This window comes from Rousettus aegyptiacus, unplaced genomic scaffold (assembly GCF_014176215.1).
Source record: "Rousettus aegyptiacus isolate mRouAeg1 unplaced genomic scaffold, mRouAeg1.p scaffold_m13_p_2, whole genome shotgun sequence".
In the NCBI taxonomy this organism is placed as follows: domain Eukaryota; kingdom Metazoa; phylum Chordata; class Mammalia; order Chiroptera; family Pteropodidae; genus Rousettus; species Rousettus aegyptiacus.
In genome coordinates this window covers 106,577,036-106,597,288 of record NW_023416295.1, presented here as the reverse complement: position 1 = coordinate 106,597,288, position 20,253 = coordinate 106,577,036, and the positions used below count along the sequence as shown (strand labels likewise).

Below are 20,253 nucleotides of genomic sequence, written 5' to 3'. Positions count from 1 at the left end.
GGTCAGTTGATTAGCAATCTTAATTCCATCTGCAACTTTAACTTCCTCCTATGTAACATAACATACTAACAACTTCTAAGGGTTAATATGTCTCATTGTTCTATCTACCACAATATCATTTATGTCCTAATTGAACATACTTCTTGGAAGGTGATAGCGACATAAACCAGATTACATTGTGTTGAGGAATGGATAGATGTCCAGGAAAGAAAGACAATTTCACTTATAAAAAATATAGTAAATAGGAAATAAACGAAACCATGCAAATGAGAGAAATGGTTAAAACAGTAACTTCTTTCTGTTGTTTAAGTGATACTTCAACATAGGGTGGTTAGGTAGTGGTCTGTGGAAATCTTGTAAATGTAAATGGCATCCAAAATTTCGAGGTTGATTTTTTTTTTAAATCATAGCAAGAATATAGATAGATAGATAGATAGATAGATAGATAGATAGATAGATAGATAGATAGATATATCTATATATATATAACTGATATATATATATGTATATACCAGATAGCATATAAGCCAACTTCCTTCTTATTATTTTAATCAGATTTCATTACTTAGGTAGATTAGAAGTGAAAGCAGTAAAAATATAAGATCTGATACACATTGAACATGAGAAAATTAATATAGCACAGCACTTAAGAGAATTATCTCTGTAATGAGATTATTTTCAAAGTGATATCACAACACATTTACTAGAAAGAATGCTATGTAAAAGACTGATATCTAGTGTTAGTGCAGATGTAGATCCATTGGAATTTTCTAATAGTAGAATAAATCTATGCAATCATATTTGAAAACAAGTTAGTACTCTGTCAAACAATTTGAAAAATCAATTTGCTGAACAAATGTAGAACCTATGAAAAATTCCACTCCTACGTATACAATTAACAAAAAGTATATATCAACCGAACACAAGTGATCATTTTATTCATCTCTTTTGTAATAGTCCAGTCTGGAAGCTATCAAAATGCATATTAGAAGGATAAATTGTTTTACATTCATACCATGGATTATACAAAATTATCACTACATACAATTGACATGAATAAATTTCACAAATATGAGTGGAAGTATCCAGATTCAAAATGTTGCATATTTTACAATTTCATTTATATAAGGCTCTAAAACAAACCAAATAATAATAAAGTCTGGATAGTGTTAAACCACGATAGAGTGCAAACAGCTCAAGTTCTACGTATTAATATGGGTAATAATTGCACTGGTATATTCACTTTGTGAAATTTCATCAAAGTATATATTTATGATTTGTGTACTTTAAATGTTTGCTACGTGAATAAAAAAAGTGACATGAAATATATAATAGGTAAATTTAGAAGTAGAGAGGAGGTAAGAAGTGTTTATGCCAGTTAGATGTAAAAATGCTCAGAGTATTTGGTAATGGGGATGAGTGCAAATAGCCATTTATTCAAAAAAAAAAAAGATTCAAGATGAAAAAGAATTGGCAATATTCAAAGAAAATTTTCAAAATCTGTAGCTGATTGCTCATATACTTTATTGAAATTGGAGACTATAAATGAGAAAACCAATTTCCTTGAAAAACAAATGTTATTTTAGTCTATGAACTAGTAAAATTTCAAAATGATCATTAGAATTCCAAAGAAGTTTTGATGCGACTAAATATAAGTTGTCATGTGCACAGATGTTACTACAGTTTACCCTATATTAACTATAATTTTAGCTTGTGTTATTTCTCCTCTTCAAGCAAAGGCTATGGTCCCAAATGAAATGCCAGATGGCTAAAATGTTGTATGTCACACTCAGGAAACCCAACCCAAAAATGTTGATGGCTGTGTTCAATAGCCCATTGTTATATTTGGCTTAGATTATTTAAATATTAAGTGGGATATAGGCTCAGACATAAATTATTTAAAAATCATCTGAGTTTTTATGTCATTTCTATATACTCAATCTTTTTTTCTAATTCCCCAAGTTTTCCTTTTAATTTACTGTGATGGCTACATACCCATTAATTTCATCCCTTTTCCCAGACATAAATGCTGAAATATTTATTGCATTAAACTATGGATCGTTTCATAATATCTACTTTTGACTTCAAGTGACTTCAAGTATTTGGTTTTAAATATATTTTAAGGAATTTGGCAACTGAAAAATATCAAAATTTTTTCTGGAATTGCTATGTAAAGTCAGTTTTTAGGTCTGCCAAATAAAAATGATAGGTTAATTTAGAAATTTAAATAAGTTTCTAATTCAAAATAATAAATCACTTCTTAGCAGGAGAGAACTGACCATTTATAAAGACATCGATGACTGAGAACATATACAAATGTAATATATTCGATATAGAACTAGAGTACCTATTTTTACCAAAAGGCCATACCAAACAACATTTTTTTCTGTAAAATCAAAATAAATTCAGTAACAAATGTTTTGCTTATAAAAAGTTTTTCCTTTTTTTTTTTGTAAAATAAACATGAAAAGTAATAATAACACTGGTACTGACCAAAGATAAGTTCATTATTTAGGAAATTATCGTTTCCATAGATGGAAAACATTTCATTTGGGAAAGAACGTGATCAGAAAATGAGCGTCCTAATCCTTAGATCATCATCAAATCTGTGGCCCTGAACATGACAGCTAAAATTTTGGGTCTTCTATTTTCTCCTCTGGTAGGTATTTGCATTTGGTGTTAATAATCCCATGATCCTATTTGTCTCTAAAACTTCATAAATTAATACAAAAATTCAGAAAAGTATGCTTCCATGTATTGTTTTTAAACTCATCCTTTATGGTATCATGCACTGTTAATAACCAGATGTCTGGTTTGAGTGTTTTAACATCAGATATCATCTTTCAATTGAAATCTTAGTACACAACAAAAAAACAAATAGGTAAAAATTGAGCAAATCCTATTAACGGTGCTCTGGAGCTGTAGTTCTCTTAAGCTCTGTTTGACCTTTCTCTTTTGACTTCTAAATAGGACATTCTGGAATCTCTAAATTTTTTGGAACACAGTTTAAAAATTGCTACACCAGACAACTCCTAACAATGAATGTTTTGGACTGTATGATTATTGTATGGAAACTGGAAACATGACTACTTATTTTCCACTTTACAATTTCTAGAGAAATATATGCCTTTCTTATCCTTTACTTATCACCATATTCAAAGAAAAAGGCATATAAAATATGGAGATGAAATACATAAAATACCAGAGTTACACAGTTTAAGACAAAGCAATAATTATACAGGCACAAAATAAAGTCTAAATTCCTACAGTGAAAAAAATATTTATTGAGCACCTATTATGCAGCAGAATTTGAAATTATTATTTTTTCTTTAAAATTATATGCCTCTCTCCCAGCTTCTGGTGGTTTGCTCTCAATCTTTGCATTTCCTGGCTTCTGCTCTATCAACCCAATCTCTACTTCATTTTTACATGGTGTTTTCTCTGTGTCTGTGTCTGGGTCCATATTTCCCCCTTTTTATAAGGATATCAGTTGTACCAGATTAGGGACTCATCCTATTCCTGTATCACTCCATCTTAACTAATTACATCTGCAATGACCCTGTTTGCAAATAAGGTCATGTTCTAAGGTACTAAGGATTAAGATTTTAACATATGAATTTTGTGGGAAACGGGGACACAATTAAGTCTATTGAACTGGTAGGGCCAGGAGTAGCAATGATAGAATTATGAGATATGATAGCAAAAGAAAAGTAATGAGTATTAGAAATAAAACAATATTTTCTAAGACATTTATTTTTCTGGTAGTAGTCTTCCCACTTGCAGTTACAAATCGCAAAGGATAATGCACTTGGAGAGAACACAGCGTAGTGAGTTGGTCATCAAAAAAGACTAAAAATAGGACTCAGAAGTGAACACTAGAAAGACGTTCAGCACAATGGGAGGGCAAGTGTAAACATCATCTATTACAGCCAGTGGAAGGGAGCAGGACAATGCAACCATATGGCTTTACACCTGATATTCACACCTGAAGAATGTGAGCACTGAAGTCACTACCTCTTGGCCATGGGACTACAGTGGAACTCTACAGAAGGCATGGAACCAGAGACTTATTGTTTGGGAAAGTAAATTGTCAAGGAAAATTTTAAACTTGAGCACAGATATCTAACCACCCCACAAATGAAACCAGAGGAAACTTTCAATAAGATATTCAATAAACAAAGATTTGCAATGATTAAGTGAAGGCAATTCAAATGAATGAGAGACTCTTTCAGGACAAGGGCTGAAACTGCTGTACTTTGATATCTGGACTCTGAAAAAATATAATATGAGTACTCCATGGAAGCCTGGAAAAGTGAAAGTGCAGAAAAGTCGTATAATCAGAACTGAGATTTAATAGCTAGAAAAAAATATAAACTCATTTGTGTCAATGTATAATGTGCTCACAGAAAGACCCATATAATTTAATAGTTGAAATTGTATATTTAGGTCAGCTTGCATTAACTGGTATACTCACATATCTTTTACATTTCTGAGTTATTTACTATCCTTTAGTGTTACTATCCAATACTGGGAGTTGATTATGTGTCAGTTACTATAATAACTGCTGAAATACAAAGATGAATAAGAGTTTCTGCTCTCTCTTCCAATATTCACAATTTAAAGGGAGAGAGAGATTGAGCTATGAGTGGCTTAGACTGAGGAATAAACACAAGGTTTTAGAAAACCTAGGAAATAATAGTTTAAAGAGATCTCATTTACTTTCCTTCTCCAAGAAACGTAAATTTTTCAAGCCAAAGAAAATAGAAAAGATATCCTAAGTTGCTGGAAACCAAATATCTAACAGATGATCTTGCATGTGCCTGCTGATGAGATTGATAGAAAACTAAGACAGTTGTGTGGGTAGATCCTGTTGCTAAGTGTAACAGTTTATGGATCACTTAGGTTGCTTAAATAAGTGTTCAAAAGTCATCTAGCGCCAATTAGGAATAGCAATTTACAAAGCATGTGGAATTTACATGTGGTGCATCTTTCCCAGATGTGTGAACGATTTCATTTTCATCACTTACATAGCAAATATTTCTCTGGGCAAATTCATCAAGCAAATATTTGAATTCAGTAATTCTCTAAATAAGCCAAAAACCTGTACTCCTACAGACTATAGGAGAGAAGGTGGAAGGCTGCCAATTTGATAAACTTAATGTGCTATGACATATTCCTTAAAATTCTATACTTTATAATAAAATTTTAACAGTAGCTATTTCCATCCTATTATCACCGGATGAAAGTATCTGGGAAGGCTATTAAAGGTAATGCAGTTGTAAGAGCTTCTAGGCCCTAAATATTCAAATAGCTTATTGGACTGATTTCTAAGCCTAAAAACATTCTTATTTCTGCATTCATCTATAAAGTGGGAGGGATAATAATAAAATACAACACAAAGTGTTACTGTGAAAATGAAATGCAATAACACATAAAGCTTTTAGAACAGTGCTTGGCAAAAAGAAAGCTTATAGAAGTATTAACTTTTATTATTATTATTCTTTAAATTATTTAGTAATGACACTCTATTATAAAAGGCAAAGATCAAAGGCTTTAGACATTGAAATTTTACTTTTGATTCAGCTAACTCATGCTTCCAAATTAATTTCATTTTGGTCACCTGTCACAGTCTAGGTATATAAAAATTGATTTTTAAATGTTTAAAAATCAGTAGCAAGTATATTATATCACAGAGATTCACAACCCAAACAAAAAAATATATATTTTTATATATATTAAATAAATATTGTTGAATAAGTAAAAGGCAAACATAGCCATAAATCTTAACCTAAAGGTGGGTCATCGACTTCCTTAAGGAATATTTTTAAGCGATTGGTGTGCATTAATTTCCTCATCTGTAACAAAGAAAAATAACTTATAGAAACACCCTACAGTTAAAATAAATACAAATTTGTTGATATATCAAGTATGTATTCGGAATCAAAGAGGTGAGTTGACTTAGTACATTGATAAGAATATATGAGTATGGGTTCTATTGGCAAAAATCTTTGGTTTAAATTTATCTTTGCCTTTTGTTAGTCTTTTAACTTCATCAAATTATTTAACTTCTCTGAAATCAAATTTTTGTCACAAGAAAGAAAAATTTGAAAGAAAAATAACAGGACATTTTTTATGGTGGGTATTATAGGGGTTAAGATATGAAATTCAAATTCATTGTCAATTAGTAAATATTACCTTTATTGTTATTGAAAGGTTAAAAGAATAACAGTAATAATGACTATCTTTATGGAGCTTATAAAAGTATTATAAGAGAGGTGTGACTTTTTTCCTCATGAGTAAAATAATTAAAACTACATAGTTTAGACAAAGTACACAAAAGATTAAACAAGATTCAGGGATTCAAAATTTCTTTCTAAGCATTAGAATCATAAAATACACATTGAACACATACATACACATATACACTTCAAATATGCTATTTTTGTCCTTAAGAAAATTTTCAAATATTTTGGCTTCGGTTAAATTTGAAAAGGGAGAAAAGAGATGAATATCATGAAATATCTCCATGGGAAATTCTTCTGTAGACTGAAGTTAGTATTTTGTGATTAGCAAAACCTGAGTTATTATTGTAGTTCTTCCATATCTTTGTTTTTTATATTTCATCTAAAATATATGACAGAATTTCTTTCTCTCCCAAATATGAAAGGTAATGCATTTTAAAATACTTTGATTCCAAAGAAAATTCAAACAAACCAAGATTAAAAAAAGAAACACACAATTTTACGCTCCAGATACCCAGGTATGACTGCTTATCACAACTGGTATGATTTTTATCTGAAAATTCAGAAGAAATCAAATTTTATTGCACAAGTACTATTACAGTATGGTTATTTTCTTTCACCACCTATCTTGAAATTTCAGATGTCTCTCTGAAATTTTCTTAAAATTTCTAGTGCATCAAGGACATTGAGTAGTTTAGGACTGTCGGGTGCTAGTTAGGTTTTGCTTTGCCTTTCTTGGGCACAGGGAAATATCATGGCAGAGCCTCTGTGATTACTTTAACTTAATGAACACCATCTGGAGAAAGAGAAACCTGAACATTTGCATACATCTGGGCACAAATAACATGTTGCTACAAAACTGATTAATAATTTAGGAGGCCACAATTAGCTATATTTACATCTTGGTGCTGGTGGAAAAGTAGAAAATGAATATTTATGAGTGCTCTTTTGCCTTAATTTGAAAAGGCTGTTAACCAGTGTTATAACTTGTGAGAGCAATATTTCTGAAAAGTTCATGTAAAAATGGATGCTTCTTTCATTCTCTGTGGTAGAGAGTACATGAACGCACTAAATGGTATATTAAAAATGCTTTAAATCTTATTTTTATTTATGTACATTTTTAATGAACACCTTTTATTGTGAAAGGGGTCATGTTTCCTATTAAGATTTATACAGCCTTGCCTGAGTCTTTCAATCCTATGTAAGCTTTCAGAAATAAAATTGTATGTTTTCTGTAATTCTATCCAAGTCTAAACAAAATGTGGCTACTTTTAAATTCATTCACACCAGAGTAATCAGTAGAAAATTTTTGACTACACTCATCTGTCAAAATAGAGTAATGATAAGATTCTTTTCAAAATACTATAGGTGGAATTTTAAAGGACAACTTAAAACACTGTCATTCATGAACACTTTTTCTAATGAGGACAATTGGAATCAAAACACTTTTTTTGCATTACCAACTATAAAGTTTCAAAAGTATATTTTCCTTTTCTCTACCTCTCTTCCTCTCTCCCCTGTGATGGATTTCATTTCTCTTGTGAATCTAAGAGCTGATGATATTTTAGTCTGTTTAGCTTTTTACTTGTTAGGACAGAGTGGTGACTTTCAATCTCCTTACATGAAGAATCTGAAAACAGAATTTTCTGTTCATTCTTTCAACTACTTATTTTATTTTAAAACAAGTGTACGTTAGTTTAATGCAAGCTCAATAACACACACACACAAGCTATGTGAGAAAGGAAAATCACTCTTTGTAAGTAATGGTTTCTATCTCTAGATTTTTTCAAGGAAGAATTAACTACCTGTCAATGATCCTACAAAAGAAATTCCCAATATGTGGGACAAGGGAAAAAATGACATTAACTATAATGACCAAATAATTTATCGTTCAAATTGGGAAAAGTGAAAGGGTCAATGGGAGCATACTAATGTAATTATGGGAAATAGTTATAAAACTAGACCACCTTAGGCAAAAAAAAGACCATATAGTCACCTAAACTCTTAAATCCCTTTTAATCTTATGACTTAGAGATTGAGACATGGCAATACATAACATTATCTTCACCAAGTTTTAATTAGCTTTTATGGAGACTAGATTTAGCATGAATTCTCTCTCTAGTGGGACAAGTCATGGCTCTGACAGCAAAAACTTAAGTACAAAGATCAAGTCAGATGGACCAAATCTAAAAACCAACTCTGGACCTCTTTGATATCATAAGATTGACACTAGAAAATAAATTAGAAATATAGCAATATTGAAAAATTAAAGTAGGATCTAGCTCCAAATGCCGTATCATGAAATTGCAAAGCATATTTAGAATTAAATGATAAAGTTAGAATAGTTATCTTTCTAATTACACACAGAAAATCAAATCTGTATTTCTTAGTATAGTATGTATACAGTAGATAATAAAGGAACTAAAAAACAGAAAAAATCTAGGAATCAGAAGGTCCTTACTGCTTAAACCATTACTCTGTGCTGTCAGCTAAAATGAGAGCTACAAGATGCCCAGTTTCTTCTTGATTAACTGGCCTAGGGGAGTAATCCTGCTTATTGTTCTCATCACTTGATAAGAAAGAAGGTGTAGGTTTACAAAAAAGAGATTCCTTTAGTTCAGTCCCAGAGCTGTGCTGCATTTAAGAAAACACCCAAAAGCAATGCAAACTCTTATAGAATATACTCTAAAATACCTAAGAGAAGAACAGAGGTAGAAATGGAAAGATATCAAAAAGAAATGTGAGAAAAAGAATCTCTTTTATACAGCTACCCTTTTCATTTTAATCATAAAAAAGTACAATAAAAAATAAGACTTTTTGTTTCCTAGTTTAGTTATGAGTAGCAGGCACGAGAGAGATTTAAAGTTATTCTTAGATGCTCCATATTTAAATGATTTCAAAATCTTCTGCCTGAGAAATGTTTCTCTAAAAAAATGTGGCAATAAATGTGATAAGTACCAATAAAAAGTATAAAATAGTTTAAACTGATTTTTTAAAAAAATTATAAGATCTCAAATATTTAACATTTATTACAAGCATTTGTGACAAACTGTAGTGATAATGTTACAAAGTTATGTTGTGACATTCTTTATAATAGACTTGGTCTCAACTGGTTACTTATCTTTTAAAAGGCTGGTATTGACCAAGTAATCCAATTTTTTCTATTTATTTTTATGAGCAAAGGAGAATTCTGTACCTCCATTTTTTACTCCAGAAATCCTAGTTGTTTTTCATAAACTCACAAATTTAATTTTATATCTGTGACATTTCTCCTGGCTGCTTGATTTCCTTGCATCCTTATCTGAAGCTGAGGATATTAAGCTTTTGCTGATAAGGCCAACTGCAAACTCCCACTGTGTCTTTTCCTAGGCAATGGTTGCAGAATTCACCAACAATCTTTTACCTCCATAGTAACTAATAGCACTGTCATGACATTACTCTTCTCAGTGCTTTCACTAACCTTCCAAAGCCAGTAATGTGTTATCTTTAGGAGATGGTAAACTACTAATCAATATTTCTGTTTAGGCTAAGAGAAAAATTACATTAAATTGTCAGGTGCACATCTGAAACTCTTCAGCTGTATTTTCACTTCCTACTTCAAGCAATCTCAGACTCACAGATTTTTTTTTTTTTCCTACTGTTTTTTACAGTGTCAAATACTGGGCTTGACAGGATGGTAAGTAGGGTTGTGCGAGTATAATAGAAGTGACTATTTGCACCCAGATGGGCAGTCTCTTCATATAGAGTAACACTCTCCACTGAGTATAGTGGAGCCTCTGTTCAGTTCTTCAGTAATCCATCCCACACACATTTATTATGCAGCAGCATAATAAAAATAAAAATGTGTAATAGGTATTAGACCAGGCTTGAGAAGAAAGCCAAGAATCAAACAATATGTACTGCCCTTGTGATCATTACAGTTCAGTGGGGTACAGGGTATTAATTAAATGATTATATAAATAATTATGTAATAATGTGTTTGAATAAAACATTAAAAAATGCCCGTATGAGTTAAAAAATTAGTTCCCTGAGGGACTGACTTTTAAAGTGGAGGATAAGTTGATACTCACCAAACAAGAAGAGAATGTAGAGAAGCCTAGCAAAGATTCCAAGTTAGGAAGTAGCCAGTGACATGGTGAACATGCCGAAGGGCAGGGTTGGGACTTGTAGGTTTAGCTTGTCATTCATGTCCCCTATTACCTCTATTATGTTTTACAAATTATGACAGGGTTTTAAGGAGAAAAGTTTTTATGTTTTAGTACCTTTAATTGCACATTTTTTTTTCTGATTTTTTAAAGAAGGGGCCTACATTTTCATTTTCACTTCTCTGTTCACTTTACACAGACAGCCCTGGCTCCGAAAGCTATATAGAGAATGAATTAGATGAATATTTATATAGAGTCAGAACGAATATCTAAACAACTACAATGTTGCATTTTTCCATTAGAAAATTGGGCTCTAATTTTCACTGACCTGAGCTTCTATCTTCCAGAGAACATGCACATTAACAAGGCTTTTAGTAAGGGTCTTTCTACTTCAAGAACACTTGAGTATATATGCATCCAATTTTTTTAATTGGTGCAGTCATTTATGTATATAATAATTCCCTAATGTCCTCAACATTTCTCAAAAATATTTCAATATAACAATTCTTAAAATACCTTTTATAAAATAGGTTATATATATTATTTGAGTTGAAGACAACTGAATTGAATTTTAAGAAGAGAAAGCAGATTTCAAGAAATTATGGAGGGAATTTATAATGTGGAAATAGATACCACATATATAAAATCCAGGTGGTGAATTTTATGAACATATGAAGGGGCCAGAGACATGAGGGTGCAAACTAAAAGATGATAGTGCTTTAATTTATGACTATATTTGCAAAATTTAAATATTTCAAGGTGAATACTTTAGTATCAGATCTATTAAACAGATATATTTCTGTGGATCTCATCATTTTCCATTAAATGAGTAAAGAAAAATGTTTCTTAGATTTAGAAGGATATGTTAGCATCTTTTGTAAATTAATGATTGATGTCTTTTACAAATTGCTTCTGAATTTTTTAGCTAAAGTCAAATAAAAATACTTTAAACATGCATTTGTTTTACTCCAATTTTCTCAAATTCTATAAATGTTGGGAGTTATCTTAAGGATGCATTATTTTTCCAACAAACATGCTTCTAAATAAAAATTGCTTCTTAGATTATGAACCACAAAGTCCAGCATATGTAGAATGTATTAGCAATTAATGTTCATAGAAAGTGTCATTTTTCTATTCTTATCTCACAAGCCAAAGTATAGTCTCCATCTGCTTTTATTTTTCTTTAGAGCAACAGAACAAGGTGAGATGACTATTTTGTGACTGGAATTTAAACAATTACATCAAGGATATGCTAGTATGTGGGGATAAAAAGTATCAGAAGGGGAATAAAATAAGAAAAAAATATATCACATGTTTTCTGGGGTTTTGTTTGTTGTTGTTTTTTATTCAGAAATTATTCAGTGTCTGCATTGCTATTTTTTGGGATAGGCATTTATGAAATAAGCACAAATGTTGAAATAACAACATTCACTAACTTAACTTTTCAAAATATAAATATCAGAATTTTAAATAATGGAAATATAAATAAAGAAGAATCACTTTTAATCCATTTTCCTGATTCCCTAGAGCAACTAACCTTCAGGCTGAGACACATTGATATGCCGTCAGTGCCTTGAAAAGGTCTTTGGATGTGGCTCTCCAACTTGTCCATATAATTCTGCTGCCTCCAGTTGACTTGAATGTGACTAGTGGACTTTTGTGTACATTTCCCTGTTTTGTATTAGATAAACTTCTTATTATATAATGCAATCAAATACTATTTAAGCTGAATAGAAAAATATATTATTTCTACAGTAACTAAGTTTAATGTGTTGGAAAAGCTTAGTAACGATGACCTAACTTAAAAATTGCTACCTAATTAGGGTGAGGAGAAAAAAATAAAATATATAAATAATTCCACATGCATTCATCTTAGCAGCACATAGACTAAAATTGAAACAATGCAGAATTACACACAAATTTGTGAATTGTTCCATTTTAAAAATAGTAAAATAATTCTGCATGTAAGTTGTTCTGTATGGGTTAAGTTCCTGGGTCCACTATGAAAAAAATCAAAATAGAGTGCATTGTGGGTGTAGTTTACATGATAAAGAAACAGAATATTTAAATCAACAGACTAATTTTTTAAAAAGTCTTTACCTTTTGTGAAACAATAAAATGTGACATGTTTATATTTTAAGATAAAATAAAATATTTGAATAATCATGAATCTTTTTTATCTCTAATTTTCTAAATTAATTGATCATTTATTTGTTCTAATAGCATCAGAGAAAGCATATGGTAGTAGAAATAATGATTTAGTTTTAGATGTATACACATGAGAAAATGTTAAAGGAGGCACACATACTCTATTTTAAAAGTTGTCTTGTCTAAACCACATATCACATCTAAATCTCCAAAATTATGACTTAAAATTGAATGCCTATTATTGTTTGCACAAAGGCAGGAAGACGTTGAAACAAACTTAAGACAACATTGAAAAAAACTTAAAATATTTTTCAAAAGATGTTCCCAGATTGTTATTGTAGGGAATGTAAGAACTGATAAACTGTCAAATACATCTTATCTATAAAAGCATCTAGTACTATCGAAGCTTTTCTACTAATGTAGTATACACAATAAAATAGATTAATTAGCATTGAATAGCCATAATTTTATATTTAAAAAGTATAACTCAAGTATAAACTAGTGTCAGCCTCATAATTTACATGATAGTTGGTTATACAGATTTAAACTACCTACCGTAAAGTAGGACATACCGTCTTTCCTAAGAACCAGACAATTCTTCCTATGCTTATGCATATCCTAATCAATTTAACACCAAAATTCCTAATCAGCTGATTTCTCATCTTCTATAACTTTCCCCTTTGGTTTGTTACCCATAAACCTAGATATGAAATAAGACGAGTAGTTCTCACACTTTAGCTTGCATCAGAATCACCTGGAGGGCTCTTTAAAACAGACCACTGAACTCTACTCAGATTTTCTGATTCGGTGGGTCTGCATTGGAGTAAAATTTGCATTTCTAACAGGTTACCAGGTGATGTTGATGATGTTGCTATTTCAAGCACACATTGTTGAGAATTACTAAAATATAAGCCTTTTTCTTTGATTTCCCCCAAATCACTCATATAAAGGATTTGCTTGGCAAACTCCATTAAAGATTGAGACAAAAAGAGTTTATATTGCAACATAATAAATTAACACTGAGTATTACATTTCTGGATTCTAACAAATCTTTTGACCACATTACAATGAATTTCTCACTAGCCCATATTCTCCATGGGCTCCAGCTTCCCCTCACTGTGTCTTGGTGACCTTTTCTTCCTCCCTGTCTTCTTCCCACTCAGCTTGTTCAACACCAAAATTCTTATTAACTTTATAAAGAGCACTTTAACATTGTTCAGCAATCTCTTTAGAAATTGTCATTTCAGGGATCCAAACTCTCCATCCAAAATGGACTTTCAAGGGATTTAGGGAAATGGGAGGAAAGTCTTGAAAAAAAAAATACACACTATTTTAATAACATCTTTCACTTTTCTTTACATATAGTTGATGAGACCAGGGTTGCTCACCTTCAGTTGAAATACTACTCTTGTAATTAATTAATGGCTGAGACAGTAGTACATTAGTACCTGGCTCTTCTTTCCTTGTGAATGCAGGAATACTAGGAAATAACCAAATCTAAGGTGAATGACGGAGAAAAATGCATTCTTTTTGCCAATTATCACAGTGGTGGCACAAGCAGATAGCACACTTGATTCAACTGTGTCACTATGGGATTCATTAGTGCCAATGTAATCCAAAAAAAAAAAAGGCACAGAAATAAAAACATACAAAGTCAGTGCTGCATAAGAAGGAGCCAAGGGAAGAATAACCTACAAAATAAGAACAACAACTTGCCACTAAGCTGGAGGCTGGGCAGTAAAGGTTACACACCTACTCACTAGGATATTGGAAGAGTCATACTCTCTGACTGATTATATTACACTTGAAGGAAACAAAAAAGGTCACACTTGGAAATCGACAGAAACAAACCATAATTCTATCTCCCAAGTAAAATAGCATTTTTATCCTGATTTAGTTAATGAATAGGTAAGTGCATTTAGATGTTGATTCCAATTATGTTGACAGCAATCATTTTCGTTTCCTACAGAAAAGTATTTTAAATAATTCTAGATAGAATGTTAAAATGTTTTAAATCATATTACAAATTTCAGGTCCAATGCCCCTTACCTGTTTCCGCCATGGTTCATCAGGGGAAGAAGAAACTGGACTGTAGCAGGAGGAGGTCGGTCCAAGGGCAAAAACAAATGCAGCAGGAAGTGTGACGCTCCTTTGAGTTTCTGTAATATTTCCTAAATTTTGCTAGTAATTTGGTATTCTGCTACCTAATATAGTTATATTTTACTTAATATCAATTTAAGCCAGGAAAAATAGACAAATTTGATCTTACCTTGTTGTCAGTCTTGAAACTGAGTTGCATCCAAAAGTATATCTTCCTGTCAGTCAATATAACGAAAAAGCAATTCAAGTACTTACTGATGTCTCCCTCAGAGAACGCCTATTGGATATCCTAGTCATGTTACATAAATACACTTGCTGAATTTAGTTCGCTCTCTCTATATATTTGCTCCCAGAATTCTGTGCTTTCTCCAGATGTAGAAATTTGCTGAAGTTAATTAGCCAAGAACATTCAGCTGGTTTGTAGCTTGTTTGTGAGAGATTCAATGAGAGAAGAGATCAAGCAATGTCCCAGGTGTTCTTTCCTTTCAAATAATCTGCTTCTTTGCAGCATTGATTACAGGGACAATAGCATTTTTGAGACTGAAATGGTATCTTATTTATTATTTTTACTTCTTTGCAAGTGCAATGTTTAGGTTTGGATTAAAAAATTCTCAATATTAATTTAGATTGTCCCACATATCAGGTGTATAATTTTAGACAAATCTCTAAACTTCCTGTTTGTTCTTATATGAAGATGGAGCTAATTTAACAGGACTATCATATTAGTAAATAAGTATGAAAGTGTCTGTAAGGTAAGATACTAAACTAATATGCTGTTATCATTTCTACAAAAATAGCAATTCAAGTATGGAAGTAAACTTCCAATATATTTTCTAAAGTATAGTAGTGTTTAATGGAATTTTCAGAGTAGTTTTATATACAAAATAGAAAATAAAAAATTGCAACATAAAAAATAAATGAGAAAAATGATAGTATTTAAGTAGTGTTGCCTATTCCAACCTGAAAAAAAGTGAAGCATTTCACCATCTGCAATATTTTATAATTAAAAAAAAATAATCCTTGAGTCTATGGCTATGCTACCCTGAACAAGCCTGATCCCATCTGATCTCCAAGGCTAAGCAGGCTTGGGCCTAGTTAGTACTTGGTTGCGAGACCACCAAGGAAGACCAGGTGCTGTAGGCATAAAAAATAAAAAATAAGGCATTGTAAAATGATAAGGTCCTTGCAATCTGTGAGGTCAACCAAGAGTTGTCTTGCTTAATAAATAAATGATTAAATGAATGAATAACTAAATAAATAATAAAAGATAAAAATAAAAAATAACCCTTATAGAATTAAATAAGATGTATTACAGAAGTCAAAATAACTCGTTAGGGTATTTTTAAAACACACTGAAATGATTGATTTTAAATAAATATAATTTCAACAAATTTCTTCTATTAATGACTACTGATTCTACTTCATCTACCAGCTTGTTGACGTACATTTTTTTAAATCTTTATCGTGCACCAGAATCACTTGGAGAGATTGTTGACCCACAGATATCTGAGTCCTACTGGACCTTTCTGATTTAATACATCTGTACTGAATTTTAAACAAGTTCCCAGGTGAAGCTGATGCTGCTAGTTTGGGTACTACACTTTGAGGAACAGTGATATGAAGGTTGATGGATTTATAATGATGAAGGGATGGCTACTGAATGCTTTGGAAAATCTCATACCAGTTCTCAGCATATATACACTGTGCTCTTAGAGGGGTAAGGCATATGTTACTTTTTCCTTTCAACAGCACAATAAATATGTATTCTTGAGAAGTACAGTTTACTTTGACTCTACAATATTCCTTGTGAAATGGAAACCACATATACTACTGCTCAGAAGATTTCCAAGGAAAACAATTGCAAATGCTGGTTTTGCTTTGCACTCCTCTTTTTAAAATATCTTGTTTTCTCTGTGTTTACACATCGGTTTTATACAATAATAACTTAGGGCTCAAGAACACTTATTCTAAGCTTATACTTTGGTGTATTGTAAGTTAAGATATAGAGTAGCTTTTATAAGAAAGAAGCCTAAAAATACAGTGGTGTAAATAAACTAGAAGTCTGTGTCTCTCTTATGTTGGAATCTGAATATAGTCAGGCAGACTCTGGCTGGTGATTGCTTCTGGGCCATCAGCTCTGCACACACAAAAAAAATGACTTTCGCTTCTGTATCAAAGGTTGTACCTATAGTTGTGGTTCTCAGGCCAGAGAAGAGGAAAAAGTGGAGTCAGGATACAACTTAAGTTGAAAATGACAAAGAAATTGTACATATTACTTCTGTTTATATTCCATTGGCAAGAACTTTGTTACACAGACACACCTGATTGCAAACAAGACTGAGGAAGGAAAGGGAAGGTAGAAACCGCTACTAAAAGGAAAAAGGTGAGAATGGATTTTGATGGACAGTTTAACAGTAACTACTACAGGTGGGAGGATACCAGTTGAAATAAACCAGTTCCAACTTTAGTGGAAATAAAAGCCCTTAAATAAATTTAATGGATTCTTTAAAGGATTTCTGAAGGAGGTTACTCACCTAAAGAAGAATATACTATTTTCAGTTTGGCATTCCAGAGATGAATTAATAGCCCATTTTATTTTTAAAGAAAACAACTTAATTTAAGAAAAGACAGGGTAAACTTCTTTGTTCTTTCCTTGATGGGAAGGTCGTGTTTTTGTGTACGGGTATGTATTTGAGAGGCAACAGGAGAAAATAGTGATACTACCGTATAGTATTTTCCATTTTATTTATGACATAGTCCAATTCCTGTGTCTACCAGTAGAGAAAAAAACTTATTTCATTATTGGTAATTAGAAATTGACATGGTAGCAGAATTTTAAAGACCCTCTTTTTTCTTTTTTATTATGTTTAAATATGTGCTAGGAGACTTGGGTTAAACCTAGCATTGTCTTAGATCTAGTTCCTTCACATGAAACAGCCTAATTACCTTTTTTTTTTCTTAAATGAATATCTGCTCAAGTTATTTTTATTCTCTCTACTGTGATTTGTTTCTTCAGTGTTCTTAAAGCTTACCTTTCATTTTTGTTCCTCTGAAAAGGTTAAAATGTAAAAAAAATACAATAAAGAGACTGTTTCCATTATGTTTTACTAAAGTAACGTAAGCTGGTGTTTACAGGTACACTGACCTCACTTTCACTGAGAAAACAAAGAATCTTGTTAATAGAACAAGTGCCTGAAATATACAGCCTTTTCTAAAGGGTATCTGGTTATAAGAATGGGTCATGAATATCTGATTATGTGATTTCTTCTGAGATAGTTATAGGACATTTATATATCAAGATAATAAACACTTAACTAAACTTTTATGGCTTTGTGCAACTGCAGGATATAGATCAGCTCCTTCCATGTGAAACTGAATTTCCAAATTTAAGAAGTGTTGTGACTGAATAATCTCATGTCTGATTGCAACTGTAAAACGACTCTTCTAAACCTAGAATTTTTTCTTTACAATATCATGTTTTACAATTTTCTGTAAAAAAAAAAAGATAGTTTGCTAAGATAGTTTAATCTTTAAAATTCTGTTGTTCCAAATATAAATATTATATGGCTTAAAGAGCCTTTAAACAACTATTGTTTCTAATATAAAATTCAAAGGTAACCATCATCTACATTAAAAAGAACTGAACAGGAAAAATACTAAAATGCAATGCTGAAGTAACCAAGGGAAATATTTTATGGTATTGCATAAGAAAGTTATGGCGTCAATATTTCTGTGCAATGAATGATATGGTTTTGTATATAACTCATACACATCTTAGAATGTATTCCTAAATCAGAAGGCACTGGGGAATACTCTTCATTTTTGTTGCAACACATGAAAGTGAAGAAGGAGGAAGAAGGCGAGAAAGCAGAAAGCAGAGACAGAACAGAAGGAGGAAGATAAGGAAAACAAAGTATCAAACTAAAGAGAACTGAGGATGTAGATTAGAGAAATAATGAAAGCTCCAGAGTCACAGAAAGAGTTAAAAAAAAAAAAAAACACCTCTATTAAAAAGTGAGAGGCAATAACATGCTGAGCTCTGCCTGAGTTTAGAGTGAATTTGAATTACTGCCTTGGGAAGGCAGTCTCCTTATAGGAATAGCTGTGGTATCATATTAGGCATCTATTAAACACAGCAAACTGCTACCTAATCCAAATAATATAAGCAATGTTTAAAATCATTAATATTTAGTGAGCATTTTCTATATTCTAGTCTCTGTGGTCAGTGATTTAAGAGTATTACTTGTTTAATTCCCATAAAGCCATAAGAAGTAAGAAATTCAATGAGGCAAGATTCAGTAAAAGAAGCTGCCTGACTAGGCTTCTCTAAGTGATGATTAAGCTGAAACCTGGAGGTTGAGCAGTCTTTGCAGAGAGAAGTAATGCTGTACATGCAAAGGTCATGTAGTGACAGTGAATATACTTTCTCTCTCTCTCTCTCTCTCTCTCTCTCTCTCTCTCTCTCTCTCTCTCTCTATATATATATATATATATATATATATATATATATATATATATACTCTCTATGCTGTACATTGCATCCCTGTGACCATTTTGTAACTACCAATTTATACTTCTTAATCCCTTTACCTTTTTTACTCAGCCCCCTGACCCCTTTCCTATCTGGCAACCACCAGTCCTCTGTATCTATGAGTCTATTTCTGTTTCGTTCATTTATTTTGTTTTTTTTTTATTGTTTTTGTTTTTTGTTTGTTTGTTTGTTTTAGGTTCAACATATAAATGAAATTACATGGCATTTGTTTTTCTCTGTCTGACCTATTCAATTTTGCACAATACCCTCTAGTTTCATTTACATTGTCCCAATTGGTAAGATTTCATTCTTTTTTTATGGCTGAGTAATATTCCATTGTATATATGTACTATAAATTTTTTTTATCCATCTATCAATGGACACTTAAGTTGCCTTCATATCTTGGCTATTGTAAATAGCACTACAGTGAACATATGGATATATATCTTTTCAAATTAGTGTTATGAGTTCCTTTGGATAAATATCCAGAAGCAGAATTGCCGGGTCATAAGGTAGTTCTATTTTTAATTTTTTGAGGCAGCTCCAATCTGTTTTTCATAGTGGGAAGCGGGACTTCTTCAAGGAACTAAAAGAAAGCTTTTTGCCTAAAGCAAATTTATTTAAGGAAGGGATAATTATGAGAATAGAAGAACATTGTTAGGGGCTGTAGAAACTTCAACAGTCTCTGTTCTTAAAATCCTGTCATATTATAGTAATTAATAAATTTTGTGTGTTGTTATAGTTTATTGTTATGCCCTTTTTCATGCTATAAGAAAAATAAACCATAAAAAGAAATCTTTCATAAAAATATTATTTTATAGATTTATAGACTTCTTAACATCTCGATGGTTATTTTTCAGATCCCACCTATTAAAACATGATTATTGCAGTTCTAGCTAATTCATAGGCTTTTCTTCCATACTAAGATCCTTGCTCCTAACTGTTCACCCTGTCTTTTTTATTTGACTACCCTGTATAACTGAGCTTTACTACTTTTTTCCTGCTAATAAATCTCCTGGTCTATGAAAGCATTAGCATTAATATGGCTGGTATTTACATTTAATATTCATAAAATAGCACTTATCTA

The 20,253-nt window shown here is 31.6% G+C and overlaps 2 pseudogenes; one reads left to right on the top strand and one right to left on the bottom strand.

Moving 5' to 3' along the window:
* LOC118613590 overlaps positions 1-20,253 on the bottom strand; it is a 167,984-nt pseudogene that overhangs the window by 133,398 nt on the left and 14,333 nt on the right.
* On the top strand, positions 15,660-15,778 carry LOC118614308 (annotated as a pseudogene).